This window comes from Lepidochelys kempii, chromosome 3 (genome assembly GCF_965140265.1).
Source record: "Lepidochelys kempii isolate rLepKem1 chromosome 3, rLepKem1.hap2, whole genome shotgun sequence".
NCBI classification, from domain to species: Eukaryota; Metazoa; Chordata; order Testudines; family Cheloniidae; genus Lepidochelys; species Lepidochelys kempii.
The window spans coordinates 66,673,976-66,692,525 of NC_133258.1; positions in this window are offsets into that span (position 1 = coordinate 66,673,976).

An 18,550-nucleotide genomic window follows, 5' to 3' on the forward strand; every position below is an offset into this window, starting at 1 on the left:
AGTTTGCCTAGTATTGAAGTTAGGCTTACCAGTTTGTAATTGCCAGGCTTGCCTTTTGTGCGTTTAAAAAAAAATCAGCATTACATTATCTATCCTCCAGCCATCAGGTAGAGAGCCTGGCTTAAGTGACAGGTTACATACCACAGATAGTAGTTCAGCAATTTCAGATTTGAGTTCCTTCAGAACTCTTGGGTGAAGACCATCTGGTCCTGGTGATTTATTACTCTTTAATTTATCAATTTGTTCCAAAACCTCCTCCACTGACAGCTCAGTCTTGGACAGTTCCTCAGATTTCTCACCTAGAAAGAATGGCTCAGGTGTGGGAATCTCCCTCACATCCTCTGAAGTCAAGACCAATGCAAAGAATTCATGTAGCTTCTCAGCAATGGCCTTGTGTACCTTGAGTGCTCCTTTAGCACCTTGATTGTCCAGTGGCCCCACTGGCTGTTTGTCAGGCTTCTTGCTTCTGATGTACTTAAACATATTTTTGCTGTTAGTTTCTGTGTCTTTTACTAATTGCTCTTCAAATTATTTTGGCCTGCCTAATTATACATTTATACCTGACTTCCCAGAGTTTATGCTCCTGTCTGTTTTCCTCAGTAGGATTTGATTTCCAATTTTAAAGCCTGCATTTTTGCCTCTAACTGCCTCTTTTCTTCTGTTTTACTTTTACAGAATAATACTGAGTATATTAATATGTTTCTTGTCTGGTATCTGCAAACTAGAATATCAGATAATAATGGTATTTGACAAATGAATGGTCCTGGTCATTCATTCCATTCACTTGTTTTTACCTTCCTGCCTCATGACCGTATACAGAAGTTCTGCAACTTGAAAGCCACTGAAACAGAGTATGGGTCATTTCTTCACAGCAGGAATGGCATCCTCCACTAATTTGCCAATTGCTTTTCAAAACCTCCCTTTGTGAAGGCACCATTATTTAGCATTATTCTGGCTTTCAGCAGACTTAATTAGCACTGCAAATTTGATTTTCAGCTGACTTCAGCTGTGAAATGTGTAGTGCTCAAAATATAGCTAACATAGGGTATACGATCTAAATGTTCTCTGGAGGATTTTAAGTTATGGTTATTAAGATAAAGACTTGATGGCTTTACTTCATCTGTCCTGCTGTCTTACAAAAGTGAAATTAAAAGTAAATTTCACTAAAAGTGCACATGGCTGACACTGTGTGGGTATGCTGGAGGTGTTAAGATTCAAGAAGCCCCAACAACTGGTAAAAGCCATCTGTAATTGGTCTTGCTCGACTAGTGCTTACAGCAATGAAATTGGTACTGGACAGCACATCTGCCATATACATGTGTCTGTCATAATATATGGAATCATGTTCCTTCTTAAGCCAAAGGTGTTTTTTTAAAAAAAGGAAAACAGCTCTAACAACAGATTAAAAAACGCACTTTGGTTCCAGCCCTGTCTCCTTTGTTTACCAGAAATAATGCCCTATCTCAAACGCTAACAGTAGAAAGCCATTTAGTGTCTGAATAATACATTAAAAACAAACACCATTAATGTCTAGGTGTGATGTGTGTATAGCTATGATCTTCTCACCTCCCTCTGATGTACTGGCAGGAGCCAGCAGAGGGGTTTGGCGTGAGGGCAGTCTACATGTTTCAGACAAGTGTAATAAGGTGCTGCACACTAAACTCCTTTGGGGCTCCTAGAGCCATTATAACTCCCATAGTACTATTATAGGTAGTTTAAATCTCATTGAAGCTGATGCGTGTAACAGATAGCTAAAGGAAACAGTTAAGCTCCTTTATAGCAATTAGGAACTATGTGGACTGAGATCTTCTCTGCGTGGACGGGGGGGAGGGGGAGGGGATGGATATTGCTTTGGTAAGAGAGAGAGAGAAGCAAGGAGAAGCACACACAGAGGAAGCCTCAGGAACAGCCTGAACAAGTACAGTGTGTCACCCTGGGCTTAGCCTATCAGGCTTTCGAGTCTAGTGATGGCTAAAGGAGTTTTGTGGCTGTAAGAAAGGAAAAATCTCCTGTTGTTTGGTTCCCCCTGTGTTCAGGGAAACAGGACTTTGTTCATTACTTGTAAATAAACAAGATTGCATCAAATGTTCCTGGCTCCACCATGAACTTCTTCTCCTAGCTGGAACACCCTGTAAGGGTCCGCTGCAAGACCCTGAACTTTTGGCTAGTTGTTCTGCGCAAAAGGGGTAACCGTACTTTAGATGAAGTAAAGCACAGGGATATCCACTGTGTACATTTAACAGAATCTGTTAGGATGGATGAAACCACCATAAACTAATATACCACATTTATAAACCACGTTTATTCTTGGTCTAACTCCACTGACTTCAATGAGTTTACACCAGGGTTGAAGCTGATCCACCTTCCATCTTTCTAGGGCCTGGTTCATCTGGTCAGATAAGATCATTCAAATTGATGGGTGTGAAGATTATAATATAGGACTCACTTCATCTGTCTGAAAATGTTACAAATTCAAAATACACTGGCTTTGGATTATTTTTTAATCAGCTACAGCAGGGGGTCTCAACCTTTTCCTTGATGAGCCCCCCCCTCCCCGAACATACTATAACAACTCCAGGGCCCAGCTGGGGGGGATGGGGACACAAAATTTGGGGCTCCAGGCTAGATGGGGGGGGGCATAGGTGTAGTTTGACTTCTATTGAGGGCGGTGGAGAGCAAGGGCTGTCAGGGCTCGGGCCAGCTCCGCACAGTGGAGTCCAGGGAGGGAGTGCCACCTCCACCCCCTGACTTACCTCAGCAGGCCACCTGCCTGTCTGGGTTGTGGCAGGCTGCAACCAAAAAGTATAACTCAAAGGGGGAACTCAACTCAAAAAGTTTGAAAACCACTCAGGGTGCAGGCAGGGAGTAGCTAGGGGCTGTGTGCAGGCAGGAGGTAGCTAGGGGCTGTGTGAGGGCAGGGGGTAGCTCAGGTTGCAGGGAGAACCAGAGGTGGCAGGTTTGGATAATTTTTGGTGGTGCCCAGAATGGGTCCAAGTCCACCCCCTCCCCACCCACCTAAGACTCTGGGAGGGAGTTTGGGTGCTGGGTGTGGACTCTGGGATGGGGCAGGAGGTTGGGGTGCAGGAGGGGGTTGGGGGTTGGCGCTTATCTTGGGCAGCGCCAGTTCCCAAAAGTGACCCGCACTCCCCTCTGGCAGCGGCTCGGCCCTCGGGGTGTGGGCAGCACTTGGAGACACACACACACACACACACACACACACCCGGGGCCGCAGGGACGTGCTGGCTGTTTCCCGGCACGGCTGTGTCTACACTGCCACTTTCAGCGCTAAAACATTAGTCGTTCAGGGATGTGAAAAACACCCTCCCGAGTGACAAAAGTTTTAGCGCTGAAAAGCGCCAGTATAGACAGCGCTTTATCGCCGGGAGCCGGTATCCCAGCGATCCAGCTACCGCTCCTCATTCAGGGTGGTTATTTTTATCAGCAGGAGAGCTAGCCCCCGGCCATAAAGCGACTACCCTGCCCACGCCACAGCGCTCCTGCGGCCGCACTGTAACGTGGGCAATCCCACTGCGCTGTTGGGGGGAGGCGGTGGCTGTGGACCCCCGGGCCCTTTTAAATCGCCTGGGGACAGCAGGAGGGGCCAGAGGAGAGACCTGGCCCCAAACATTGGTGGAGCCACGTCCCCGGGCCCTGAACATTCATGGAGCTTGGGCACCACAGGCCCATACGACTCGCCGCCCCTGGGGAGAACAGCTAGGAGTTGTGTGCCAGGAGGGCTCCCCCTGGAGTGGCTGCTCCCTGAGGGCTCTGCCGGCCCCAAAGCTAGGTCCCCCTATCCAGGTTGCTCTGACCGGCTGCGGGAGTAGTCAGAGGGGACTGGGAGCTGAGGAGCAGCTGCAACCCCGGGTACCTGCAGCCATCAGGGGACTGCCACAGCTGCCCAATCCATGGCTCCATGCCAGAGGAGCAGCTGCCCCACACTGCCTGGCTCTGGCTTCCCACCTACAACCTGGCCAGAGGTTGGGGCTGGGGCAGTCAGAATGGGGCTGGGGGAGAGGAGGAAGTGAGGGGTGGAGCTGTCCCAGGTGGGGCACAAACTGTCCTCTTTTATTTTCCCCACTCTGGATAAGGCACTGCAATTGGGGGGCCAACTCTGCCCATGGGCTCAGGGCTTTTGTCCGTGGGGAGCCCCACTCTGGATAAGGCACTGCAGTTTGGGGGCCAACTCTGCCCATGGGCTCAGGGCTTTTGTCCGTGGGGAGCCCCACTCTGGATAAGGTACTGCAGTTTGGGGGCCAACTCTGCCCATGGGCTCAGGGCTTTTGTCCGTGGGGAGCACCGGGGCTCCTGGCTTCACCCCGCGCCACTCCCGGCTTTGAGGGGGCACCAGCTTCAGCCCCACACCACTCCTGGCTTCAGATGGGGGTGGGGGCGCGTGCAGGGGCTCCCAGCTTCAGCTCTGCACCATTCCTGGCTTCGGGGCGGGGAGGCACTGGCTTCAGCCCTGCCCCCCTCCTGACTTCAAACTGGGGGGAGAGGTAAGGGGCAACTGGTTTCAGCCCCCTGCCCGTTCCCGGCTTCAGCCCTGCAGGGGGTTGCTGGGGCTCCTGGCTTCAGTCCCACGGGGGGCACCAGTGCTTGGGGCACCGGATTTCAGCTGTGTGGCCCCGCCAACCCCCTGAAAGGGTTCGCGGACCCCAGGTTGCTGCAGATCCCCGGTTGAGAACCACTGAGCTACACCACTATTGCCCATATTTTTTATCAATATATTTTAAATGAAAGAGGACAGTTTGTGCCCCACCTGATTCTGTCTGACGGACAGAATTTGACTACAGGCTCTGTTCATTGTTTAAAACAACAAAAAACTGCTATGGCTGTAGACCATTCATGAACTGTGACTACGAGAAGCCATTACCAACAGAACGGAGATGAGGAAAAGGAGGATAGCAAGGTAAGAAAGAAAATAACCCTCTAAGTCAGGATGTAAGCATGACTATTTTTAATAGAAGTAATTCAGTCTGTGCAATTTCTCTCTGTTTGACAGTCAAAACAACAAAAAATGTTATCTAAAAATGCTTCATATGTTGTTATGACTGAGGGAAGGAACAAAATCCTTTCTGGGAGTGAATAGCCTTTATCATCAAAGTCACTGTGCAGTCTCTTAGCAGGGGTGCACACTTGCTGCACAATCATGCTGATGCAGTAGTTTCCAGATAATCATTTCTGCTTAACATGTTCACTATCACAACTCAGTCATGACTATTTTCATGCATGCAATTTTAATGAGAATTGGAAAATAAATTTTGTAATCCTGGTCCTGAAACAATAGTCTACAAAAAGACACTTTTATTAGTTTTCCATGAGTCATAACACTTAGTGCATGACTCTTAGGGGATTTAATTTTTTTCCCACCTAAAAAGCTTTTAGGAAACTATCTTCAGCATATATTGTATTCTGCAAAACCCTATTGCACAAAATTCTCCAACTTCTTACAAAATTGTTTGTAATACCAACAATGGGAGAGTAAAACAATTAAAAAAAAAACATAAGAAATGTGAAAGCTTTTAAAACCTTCCAGCAGCTCCCATTGGCCTGGAGCAGAGATCCGTGGCCACTGGGAGCCGCGATCTGCCGAACCTGCGGATGTGGCAGGTAAACAAACTGGCCCAGCTTTCCCTGCACAAGTGGCAGAACAAGTTTGGGAACCTCTGATTTAGATAACGGCAAAGAGAGTACACTTATAAAGCCTGCGGACGATACCAAACTGGGAGGGGTTTCAAGCGCTTTGGAGAATAGGATTAAAATTCAAAATGATCTGGACAAACTGGAGAAATGGTCTGAAGTAAATAGGATGAAATTCAACAAGGACAAATGCAAAGTACTCCACTTAGGAAGGAACAATCAGTTGCACACATACAAAATGGGAAATGACTGCCTAGGAAGGAGTACAGCAGAAAGGGATCTGGGGATCATAGTGGACCATAAGCTTAATGTGAGTCAACAGTGTAACAGTATTGCAAAAAAACCAACCTCATTCTGGGATGTATTAGCAGGAGTGTTGTAAGCAAAACATGAGAAGTAATTCTTCCGCTCTGTGTCGTGCTGATTAGGCCTCAACTCGAGTATTGTGTCCAGTTCTGGGTGCCACATTTCAGGAAAGATGTGGACAAATTGGAGAAAGTCCAGAGAAGAGCAACAAAAATGATTAAAGGTCTAGAAAACATGACTATGAGGGAAGATTGAAAGAATTGGGTTTGTTCAGTTTGAAAAAAAGAAGAGTGAAAGAGGACACAATAACAGTTTTCAAGTACATAAAAGGTTGTTACTGTTAAGGAAAAGTTAGCACATGTGACTCCATTTTGGTTTGGGGCCCACCATTGTTTAAATGCCAGCACATCATACACCAGGAGGAGTAATCCTTAGATATTGAATCCCTGTGAAAATCCTCCTCCTTGTCTCCAGCCTGCCTTGACTCCCAGTATCTGGTTTTTGTCAGTCTCTAACTCCCTGTCTCTTGGCCTTGATGTGAGGCCTCCCATCCTGATAATAAAAGTTACTGATGCATAGCTTTAGGACCATGCTGTGTAATTAACATACTGGTATAGCATGAGGAATGCACCAAGCAGGGATAGGTGGTAGATAAGACAAGGGTCTGTTTATTGGCTAAGGTTTCCGATGCACGAGGGCAACATGCTTTGCTAAAAAGTATATAACCTTTGTATAATCTGCATTCAGGGTCCCCTCCTGGCTAGCAGGGGGGCACCACGCTCGAGCGTAATAAACTTAGTAGGGAACTCTGGGAGCTCTGTCTTTTGGGAACTCTGCAGTTGTGGACTTTGTTTCTGTGCCTCAGCCTAGATTCGAACTGTGCATGTCCTATCAGGTATAATTCGCAGCATTTGTGTGCGTGTCCTACCAGGTGTAATTCGTAGCACTTGTGTGCGTGTCCTACCAGGTGTAATTCGTAGCACTTGTGTGCGTGTCCTACAAGGTGTAATTCGTAGCACTTGTGTGCGTGTCCTACCAGGTGTAATTCGTAGCATTTGTGTGCGTGTCCTACCAGGTGTAATTCGTAGCACTTGTGTGCGTGTCCTACCAGGTATAATTCGCAGCAGTTGTGTGCGTGTCCTACAAGGTGTAATTCGTAACATTACAAGGAGGAGGGAGAAAAATTGTTCTTCTTAGCCTCTGAGGATCGAACAGGAAGCAATGGGCTTAAATTGCAGCAAGGGAGATTTAGGTTGGACATTAGGAAAAACTTCCTTACTGTCAGGGTGGTTAAGCATTAGAATAAATTGCCTATGGAAGTTGTGGAATCTCCATCATTGGAGATTTTTAAGAGCAGGTTAGACAAACAAATGTCAGGAATGGTCTAGCTAATACTTAGTCCTGCCATGAGTGTAGGGGACTGGACTAGATGACCTCTCAAGGTCCATTCCAGTCTTCTGATTAGTGAGAAGGATAGAGGGGAGGGATAGCTCAGTGGTTTGAGCATTAGCCTCTTAAACCCACGGTTGTGAGTTCAATCCTTGAGGGGGCCATTTAGGATTTTGGGGCAAAATTGGGGATTGGTCCTGCTTTGAGCAGGGGGTTGGACTAGATGACCTCCTGAGGTCCCTTCCAACTCTGATATTCTATGAAACAGCGGCAAAGTTAACAACTTCACTAGGGCATGTTTGTTTAGGGTCATAAACTACCCTTTTCCCATCATGCTTTGCTTCATCCACCTCATTCCAACAAAGACATCCACTACACAAATAGTTCCATCTTCTGTAAAAAGAAAACTCCAGTAATTTTAAAATAAAACTTTTGAATAAGTAAATAAATATTAATTTTCTTAAAAAAAAATCTGATCTGCATCCTCAAATAGCAAATATAAATTAGAATCAGTATAAAAATACATGTCCTGTAAGTTAATAAAGTATTAGGAGGGTACGGGAACAAGTGATTCACAAATTTCTGCTTAAGCAAAGGGTCAGGTAATGAGATTTCCAGTTAGAGACAATCAGAGAAACAGTGGATGGACCTAATTTGCAGAATATTGAGCAATGGGAAGATGTGGGAGTGACAGACAGAACCAGGACACTGTCAGTGCAATTTGTGGCTGAGGCCAAGAAGACAAACAGGCTATCGGGACGTAGAAACTGAGGGATAGAATGTAAGTCTTAGAAAATTATTCTCAGAAGGGATTTGTTAGGCACCATTTGGACGACTGCTCAATTTTTAACCTCTCTACTCTAGAAGAGACATTGTGGAGATGAAAAAGGTCCAAAGGACAGTAACAGAAATAATAAATTAGCTAGGAAGATCAGTTGATGCAGAAAGGTTATAAAAACTGTACAGAGAGCTGACAGGGGGCTATGCCTAGTAATATCATGATGCTAACTAAGGAGAATAGGGAGGCCAGATATAGATATGCTCTTGTGGATGTCCATGTCTCACTCTCTCTTAAAAATAAGAAGGCCAGGTAAAAGCAACCAGTACAGACATCTTCAAAGAGAAAAGACCTGCAGCATGGCTGCAGCTGGCTTGGGTCAGCTGACTTAGGCTCACAGAGCTCAGGCTGCAGGGCTAAAAATGACTATGTAGATGTTGGGGCTCGGGCTGGAGGATGGGCTCATGGCCCCTCCCCCTTGGGGGTCCCAGAGACCAGGCTCCAGTCTGAGCCCAAATGTCTACACAGCAATTTTGAAGCCCCACAGCCCGAGCCCCAGTCAGCTGATCTGGGCCAGCCGCAGATGTTTGATTGCTGTGTAGACATATTTTTTGTTGTTGCTAAGTATATCATAGGTTATTAGTGGGTACAGCCAGGGTTAAAATGACCCCAAAGTATTACAAGGGCTGATATTGTCTGACCATAGAGATTCATTAGTTCAAAAATGTAACTATTTTTAAAGGCCAGCTAGCTCATTTAAATATGCATAATGCTATTGCTTCCTTGGGGAGGGGGGTTATCGGGGGAGGGCAAGGAAAGATGTTTTAAGTCTTAGAGAGCCAGAGTAGATACCAAGGTAAAAGAGTTGAAATTTGCCAGTTGGAGGGTGCTGCATGACTACTTCATTCAACTTAGACCCTAGCCGAGGATGGACTCAGGGGAGCGATTCCCCAGATCCTGCCTTGCCACTCCCTGACTGGCAGACTAACCAACCCCAAGAGCCAGGCAGCAGGGGATAAACCAAATTAAACACATGATTAATTTCTGACCTCAAATCCAAACACCAGTCATTATGTGGCTGTCTACACTTGGAGTTAGGGTGTGATTCCCAGCTTGCATCTGCTCTCATTGAGCTAGCATGCTAAAAAATAGGAGTGGAGCCACGGGAGCACATGCAGCGGTGAGCAGCAGTGCAGTCTAGCCATGCGGCGTACAGCCCACAGCGTTCAAGTGGGTTTGTACTCAGCACAACTAGTCTGTGCTGCTGCTGCCCATGCTACCTGGCTACTACAGTTAGTGTGCTAGCTTGAAGAGAACTACAGTAGTATGGGTATGCGAGCTGGGTGATCACACCCCCAGCTCCAAGGGTAGATATACCCTATGAGTACCTGTACCCTGTCCTGTGCACATGCACTATGGCCAGTAGCATCATGATCTGAAACGATCAGGAAGCACGTAGGATGAAACCCCTGGGGAGTGACTGGCTGAGGGTGCATTCCCTATTTTCTGTTTCATAGTCAGCTGTGTCACTGCCCCATCACCAGTGACTGACACACCTCCAAGCTCTCCAATTCTGTTGGCTGGATCTGCATCTCTCCAGGACCCAGCCCTCTTTCAGCCTTGAGTATAACCAGTAATTTGGGTAGATACTTTAGACCCTGAAGGTCCTCAGTACTACTTATCCTGGTTTTAACAATACAGTATTCCCCAATAGTCTAAATATCTGAGATTATTTTAACACTCCTCACTAGCTCCCTGAGAAATAACAAACCTGTAGCTATAATTATGTAGGAACTGTGAAACTTTTATGCTCTGCTGCTGATGCATCAGACAGACACAAGATCAACCTAATCTTATCTATGTTTTTATACTGTAATAATTACCTCAGTGTCTGAGTGCAAATGGAGCACAAATTATTTAGCAAACTGGAGGTGACACTATTAATAGTCACCTCTTTGCTGAGCATTGGCAGATGTTGAGGCCTTGCAGGTGAATTCCCCTTTGGAGGAGAAATGAGTGGCATGGAGCAGCATAACTTGTTTGTTTACATATACACTAGTCTTTGAACAAACGTGGTAACAAACAGAATGTAGGCAACCCCCCTTTTCAGTAATCTTAGCCCAAATACTGTTGCTCAGTTACTAGAACAGGGGTGGGCAAACTTTTTGGCCCGACAGCCACATCTGGGTGGAGAAATTGCATGCAGGGCCATGAATGTAGGGATGGGGCAGGGGGTTGGGGTGCAGGAGGGGGCTCAGGGCAGGGGTTGGGGCGCAGGGAGGGGTGCGGACTGAAGGAGGGGGCTCAGGGCAGGGAGTTGGGGTGCAGGAGGGGTGCGGGGTGCAGCAGGGGGATCAGGACAGGGGATTAGGGGCTCAGGGCAGGGGGTTGAGGTGCAGGAGGGGTGCAGCAGGGGGCTCAGGGCAGGTGGTTGGAGGAGGGTTGCGGGGTGTGGCAGGGGGCTGAAGGCAGGGTGTTGGGGGCTCAGAGCAGGGGTTGGGGTGCAGGAGGGAGTGCGTGCGGTGAGCAGAAAGGGGCTCAGGGCAAGGGGTTGGTGTGCAGGAGGGGTGCAGGGTGCAGGAGGGGGCTCAGGGCAGGACTGGGGTGCAGGCGGGGTGCAGAGTGTGGGAGGGGGCTCAGGACAGGGGGTGGGGGTGCAGGAGGGGTGTATCTGGGGGGCTCAAGGCAGGGGGTTAGGGGCCTCAGGGCAGGGGGTAGGGGTGCAGTGTGCAGGAGAGGTTTGGGGTGTGGCTCCGGCCTAGTGCCGCTTACCTTGTGTGGCTCCGGGGTGGCAGTGGTGCGCAGCAGGGCTAAGGCAGGTTCTCTGCCTGCCCTGGCCCCACGCCGCTCCCGGAAGTGGTCAGCACCACATCCCTGTGGCCCCTGGGGGAGGGGGGACCCGAGGGCTCCATGTTATGCCCTTGCCTGTGGGTACCTCCCTCAAAGCTCCCATTGGCTGCAGTTCCCTGATCCTGGCCAATGATAGCTGCGGGGGGCTGTGCCTGCAGGCGAGGGCAGCGCATGGAGCCCTCTCCCCCCTCATCCCCCAGGAGCCACAGGGTCGTAGTGCCAGCCGCTCCCCAGAGCGGCATGGGGCCAGAGCAGGCAGGGAGCCTGCCTTAGCCCTGCAGCGCCACAGCAGTGGCAATCCCGCAGGCCGGATCCAAAGCCCTAATGGGCTGGATTCAGCCTGCAGGCCGTAGTTTGCCCACCCCTATCCTAGAAAGCAACTCTGCCCCAAGAGCTGACTCCTTAGAGCGATTAAGGCAGACAGCAAACTCTCTTGCTCTTTGCAACAACACCCCCACAAAAGTAACTGCATCACAAAACAAACAATAATACAGCATTTCTTTAAAAGAGGACTTGTAATATTATATATTACTAACCTCTGGTGACACCCTGCCATCAAAACATACATGAAAAGGAACCAAACAGACAACGAAAACATAGCAACATTAGTTTGTGTTCCATTAAAATCAAAGACGAACAAAGATCAATGTTTGCTCATGGAAGACAGGATGAAACAGAAAAAAAAAGTATTTTCATGCATGTAAGATTGTCTTACAAAGAATGCAAGCTTTAAAACTAAGTAACAACTATGCTTAGAGGTAGTTGACCATGTGCTTTTAAATAAAATCAATGACTTCTGTGCCTATATTTTTAATAAAACACTGTTGCTTTTCTGATATGTGTTCATCCCCATTTGTTGCCATGTACTTTAATCTATGGTCATCATGGACCTGTTCAGTGCAATAGAATTTATTCTGCCTTCACATATGACTTTGCTCAAGCTCATAAATCGTCTGTAGTTTTTGGAGTCAAGACTGATGGTGCCTATAAAAAGTTAGGATCAAGCCTATCTATAGAATTAATGAACTCAATCTCTAAGACATCAAAAAGGCATGAAAACTCTCCTGCCTTCTCAGTAGTAAATCTCCAAGACTTCTATATCTGTTCTCTTCCATAGAAAAAGCCACAGAAAGGGCATGGCCAGATGAAGGCAATCTAAGGTCTTAAGCACATCAAAACGTGGGGGCGCCCTCTTGGTCCCATCCCCCAGGACACGGCCACTTCCCAGCACTCTACAGAAGTACAGTTACACAAGTAGTCTGATTTCTAACAGCCATCATTTAACATAATGCTTCTGAGTATGCAGTCCAAAATTGTGCTGATCTCTCTTGCTGCTATAGTGTATTCCTAATATGTCTCATTTGCTTTCCATGACCACCCATCAGTCATTCATTACAACATTACCGCTTTCACCACCTCCGTCTCTCATTGAATAGCTGGATTTCAAGATTATTTTCACTCAGATATATTAATTTTCATTTTGCAAACTGAATTTCCTTTGACTAGATTGTGCCCCATTTTTAATCTTGTTAGGTTCCTTTGTGCTATTTCTCTGTCCTTAGTAGTATATGCAATAACTCCTAGTTTATTATCAGCTCAAAATTTAATTCATGTGATGTTTACTCATTTTAATAGAGATATTAAATAAGACCAGACCTGATATAGATCCCTGAGGTCTCCCACTAGACAACACCCCCACAATTAGATATTGTAATGTTTATCATTATGGTCCTTCAGCCAGTATTAAACCCAGGCGTCATGGTTTATACCTAAGCCAATTTGAATTACATTTTAGAGTAAGACTTCATGAGAGTGCATACCAATGCTTTGTGCACAATAATACTTAGCATTAACAGACCACCTCCCAGCTGATATCTGAACGCACTTTTCAGCCATGAATGAACTGAGCCACATAATGGGCCTATAAAATAGGGAATTTTACAGGCAGGGAAATTGAGCTATAGAAAGGCTAAATGACTTTCCCAAGGTCACACACCAAGTCTGGGGGAGCTGGAACTAGATCTCAGCTCTCTGGACTCAGATACTTTAATCACAAGACCTGGGACTTTCATAAAATCAAAATATATGCCTATTGCTTCACTGACTGCTATGTGGCTATTCACCATGGAAAGTGCAGGGGGTGGGAGGCAGTAACACACATCAATGCTCCACTAGGTCACTCTATCCATTGGACTGAACTGGCCTCTCTGGATTAGCTCTGCAGCCTCAGGGGAAATCCTTCCCTCTGCTCCCTGTGATTTTCCCAAATGCTAGAGTGTGGCTTTGGGATGTTAATACTGATGAATAACTCTCCTCCTGGAGCTCATGATCAGGATGCTCTTTTACCTTATCTGCTTTGTAAATTGACAGTGGTGACCCCCATGTCAAGCTGTGGGAGGTACTGTAGTTCTCAAAAGGTACCAGTGCTGTTAATGGAACGGTGGTTTTTGATAGCTTTCAGCCTGTCTTTTCTGGCAAAAATGCAACTTTGAGGTTTAACTTTAAATTTAGTAAATTGGTTGGGAATCTGTCTGACCTGTTTTATTAATACAGTCTTTTGGATCTATTTACATAAATACATAAGTGTGTAGGGTCAGAAACGGGCTCGGATCTCTGCATGTCTTGAATGATTTGATGACAATTCTGCTATTTCTGTCTATATATTTTTAAACCTTTAATTTTTCTTTGTGACAGAGAAAAAGGGAGAAAATAACATGTGTGACTTTACCCAAGATATAATCTGGACCATTGAACAGCTGTTTCCCCTCAGTTTTCCAACCTGGGGTGCCCTTTGCACTTCTTTGCTAGGAGAGCTAAGATTCCTGGTCCACTCACAAACAGCCATCAGCATGTAAGTTACTCCTAGTTATGCTGTCTGAGTGCTTATGCCAACCACTCATGATTACACTGCAGAGCAACACAAGCAAATTCCCAGTCTCAGACTTTCCCCCAGAAATGTACATCTTTTACTGCCCAGCCTGGACAATACAAGCTCATATAAAGTCCATCATTTATTAATAGAAAATGACATGCACGAATCCTGTTATCTCTGGTGGAGTTTCCCAAACGCTTCAATCCAAACACACTGGTTTAGATAAAACAGTAAAACAATTATTTATGAACTACAGAAAGATAGATTTTAAGTGACTACAAGTAATAAGGCATAAAACTCAGAATTAGTTACAAGAAAATAAAAGTAAAACACAACCAATGCCTAGTTGAACAAGCTAGAGTGACTCTGAAGCAAAGGTCTCTCTCACCACAAGTTCCAACAAACTTACTGAACTCTTTCAGTCAGGATCCCTCCACAGTCCAATGATTCTTCCTGTGTCCTTCAAGTGTTGTCAATTTCGTAAGTAGAGATGAAGGGAGAGATGATTTGGGACATCTCATTTCCTTCCTTATAGCTCCTTCTCTATTTGTGAGTCATCCCCAGGTAAGGTTCAGGAGACAGAAAGTCTGTGTGGACGGGATATCCCAGCTGTTCCTTTGTCAAGATGGAGATTTTTCACCCATATCCCTTTTCCTGCCAAAGAATGGCCACATAACTAGGTGATAGTCCGTTTGATTTTGTTGACACCTGGCTGAGGCATTGGTTTTTGGGGAACTGGTTTGTGACTGTTTCCCAAACCTGTAACATATTTCAGCAGTACCATACAGTAGAATCTTATAACTATACATATAATGTTGCCACACATATTTTACCAGGACGATAATGATCACCAAATTATGAGTTTTGAAAGGCATGCTTTGTACAAGATTTATCATAGTCCTATAAAGGGATGAACATAAGGGTACAGACTGTTACAGTATGATCAGTGTGAAATTCCCTCCTGAGCTTCAGAATGGGTGATAAACACAAAATACCATAATATCAGCTCGGGCTATATGCACTCTTAAGCATAAAATGAGCTGTGTTACCCCTCTCAGCCTCAGCAAGTATGAGTTTTGCTGCTGTTAAGCTATGTGTCAGCTCCCTGTCACACCAGCTTCTCTGCCTTGCCAGCAAACTTGACAGCACTGTGCCAGTCAAAACCTTGCCTTCCAGGCAACAACCAGTGAACCCCAATTCCTGAGTCTCTGCAGTGTCCAATCCCTCTCACAGAAGTTATGAAGTTTGCTGCCTCCAAAGAGACAGTATGCACAACAGCCAGTTGGGTTAGCTCAGGACTCGCTTGTCAGTTTAATACACAGCACTGAGATGGTTTTGTAATAAAACACGAATACGTTTATTAACAAAGAACAGAGACTGAAGTGAGAATAGGTAAGAATGAAAGAGACAGGCATGGTTACAAGTCAAACAAAACAAAACGTGTCCTAGCAACTAAGCAGTCAGAATGAGCTCTCCCCTGACATCTGGTGGTGAGCTGTGGAAAAGGACTTCAGGGGCTGATCTCTTTTGCATGGGTACACCCACCCTGCCTAGCATGATGGGACTGCTTACCCAAATGGTCACTTTGGCTGCTGTGGGATCCCCAGTTCTTTTGTTATTGGTGCAGGAGTAATAAAGGGCATTTGTACCTGGCAGTATGGGCCCCTTCTGAGGGCCCCAAACACCACCTTTACCCTTCCTCTCTCCACTGTGTAATAACAGAGCTAATTTAGACTCAAGTAAGAGTCTTGTTACATGCTGCAGAGCTGAAATCACTGATACCTAGGTCTACGCATTAGACCTACTCTGAGCTAGTGGTTCTGATGCAAGAAGACTATCCACGTGCACTAGCGGTGAGGCTCCCCTACTAGCATCTGAAATCACTGAGCGCTGTGTTAAGTGGTTGCGGGGGGGACTGAAGACATATTGGTGAGCGGCTAGTGGGATGGTTAGTGGAGAGGCGTGGCTGGCTGGAAGAGAGGCATGGCTAGAGGGATGGCCAGCAGAGAGGCGTAGCCAGCTGGGCACCTGGCAGAGAGGTGCGGCTAGTGGAGAGGACTGGAGCAGACCCCACAGAGTGGTGTGGCAATTGTCTGTTGAGGGCCCGAGCAGTGGAGTGTGTGAGGTGCCTCCATACCTCTCCTGCTTCCACCCAATCTGGGAGGAGAACTCTGCAGATGAATGTCTGAACTCTGGGGCTGCACTGACCAAGAACAGCATCTGTGAGTTGAGTGACTTTTGGGTGGTTGGCCTTAAGACCCTGAGGGGAAAAGGACACTGCCCAACTTACTTGGGGTGGGTCTTTTGCTCATGGTTTGTGTTATGAATCATGTTTGTGGTGTTTCCCCAACATAATGCCACATTGTTTCCGTGTTTTATTAAAAGGTTTTTGCTACACTCAGACTCTGTGCTTTGGAGAGGGGAAGTATTGCTGCTTAGAGGTGCCCGGGGGAGGGGGTAGTGGTATGTAATTGTCCTAGGTCACTGGGTGGGGGCTCGAGCCGGTTTTGCACTGTGTTATTGAAAAGGAACCCCTAGATACTGAACCTGGCCCTTGTTGAACGGGCAGAAGGGTTACATTTTTGGGGGGCTCTTCTGAGATACCTGGGTCAATACCCCTCACAAGCAGCAGTTGAGTGCTCCACTACATTGGGAAACAATTGTGTTTATATTCTGGCCACTTTCTCTACACCATTCATGATTTTATAGACCTCTATCATATTCCCCCTTAGTCGTCTCTTTTCCAAGCTGAATAGTCCCAGTCTTTTTAAATTCTCCCCATATGGAAATTGTTCCATATCCTTAATCATTTTTGTTGCCAATGTAAATTGTACTTTTCATTGTCCTCTGCAATCAATCTGGTAGGACAAGTAAATACACATTCCTTTGTCTAAGGCAGGGTGGACTTTATGCTCTGCCTGCCAAACACATTCTAAGAACATATTTCCAGCACACATTTATAGTTCTTTGTACACACCCCATACATACATCACACAATGATTTTCAGGACCAGCAGGACTCCAGTTTGCATATGACACTTTACACAACACCTTTTAGACACAGATTATGATAACAGTGTCTGGACCATGACTGTGTCAGACCTGATATGAGTTATGGATTTGGTGGCGGGTAGGGGAGATTTGTCAATTGGCATTGAGTGACTCCCAGGGTCACACCTTCTTCAAACACCATAAGAGACAAAAAAGGACACAAACCCATGTTTCACCCTTCACAGTGGAAGGTTGCACAGGCACATCAAGACAGAAGAAATTGTAGATGGGGTATTGTGTTTGGACCCCAGCCTTCACTCTAAATGACAGTAATTGTTTATTTTATTAATTAGTTACTGAACATGATGCTGGATCGCATATTGAATTAAGGGTACCTCACAAATGTAAATAGCCTGAAATATTAATTACATGTGAAACATGGGCTGCAGCATGGATTTTTCCTCCTATAATAACTAAAGGAAGTACTTTTACAACCCAATAGTTTGCTAAAAATGTTGGATCCATTCTAATTATTGTTTTTTATTCTCTAATGAAACTTGAATATTTTTCTATACCAGATCAGACTAAAAACCCAAACCCAGCCTGTTCTCATAGATAATGCAGCATAAAAAAACCTGTTTATTCTGCCAGCAACTAAGGGTATGTCTACACTACGAAATTAGGTCGAATTTATAGAAGTCGGTTTTTTAGAAATCGCTTTTATATATTCGAGTGTGTGTGTCCCCACAGAAAATGCTCTAAGTGCATTAAGTGCATAAACTCGGCGGAGCGCTTCCACAGTACCGAGGCAAGCGTCGACTTCCGGAGCGTTGCACTGTGGGTAGCTATCCCACAGTTCCCGCAGTCTCCGCTGCCCATTGGAATTCTGGGTTGATATCCCAATGCCTGATGGGGCTAAAACATTGTCGTGGGTGGTTCTGGGTACATATCGTCAGGCCCCCGTTCCCTCCCTCCCCCCGTGAAAGCAAGGGCAGACAATCATTTCGCGCCTTTTTTCCTGAGTTACCTGTGCAGACGCCATACCACGGCAAGCATGGAGCCCGCTCAGGTAACCGTCACCCTATGTCTCCTGGGTGCTGGCAGACGCGGTACGGCATTGCTACACAGGAGCAGCAACCCCTTGCCTTGTGGCAGAAGACGGTACAGTACGACTGGTAGCCGTCATCGTCATGTCTGAGGTGCTCCTGGTCGCCTCTGTGAGGTCGATCAGGAGCGCCTGGGCAGACATGGTCGCAGGGACTAAATTTGGAGTGACTTGAGCAGGTCATTCTCTTTAGTCCTGCAGTCAGTCCTATTGAACCGTCTTATGGTGAGCGGGCAGGCGATACGGACTGCTAGCAGTCGTACTGTACCATCTTCTGCCGAGCAGCCATGAGATGTGGATGGCATGCAGTCCTTCTGCACCGTCTGCTGCCAGCCAAAGATGTAAAAGATAGATGGAGTGGATCAAAACAAGAAATAGACCAGATTTGCTTCCCCCCCTCCCCTGTCTAGGGGACTCATTCTTCTAGATCACACTGCAGTCACTTACAGAGAAGGTGCAGCGAGGTAAATCTAGCCATGTATCAATCAGAGGCCAGGCTAACCTTCTTGTTCCAATAACGACAATAACTTAGGTGCACCATTTCTTATTGGAACCCTCCGTGAAGTCCTGCCTGAAATACTCCTTGATGTAAAGCCACCCCCTTTGTTGATTTTAGC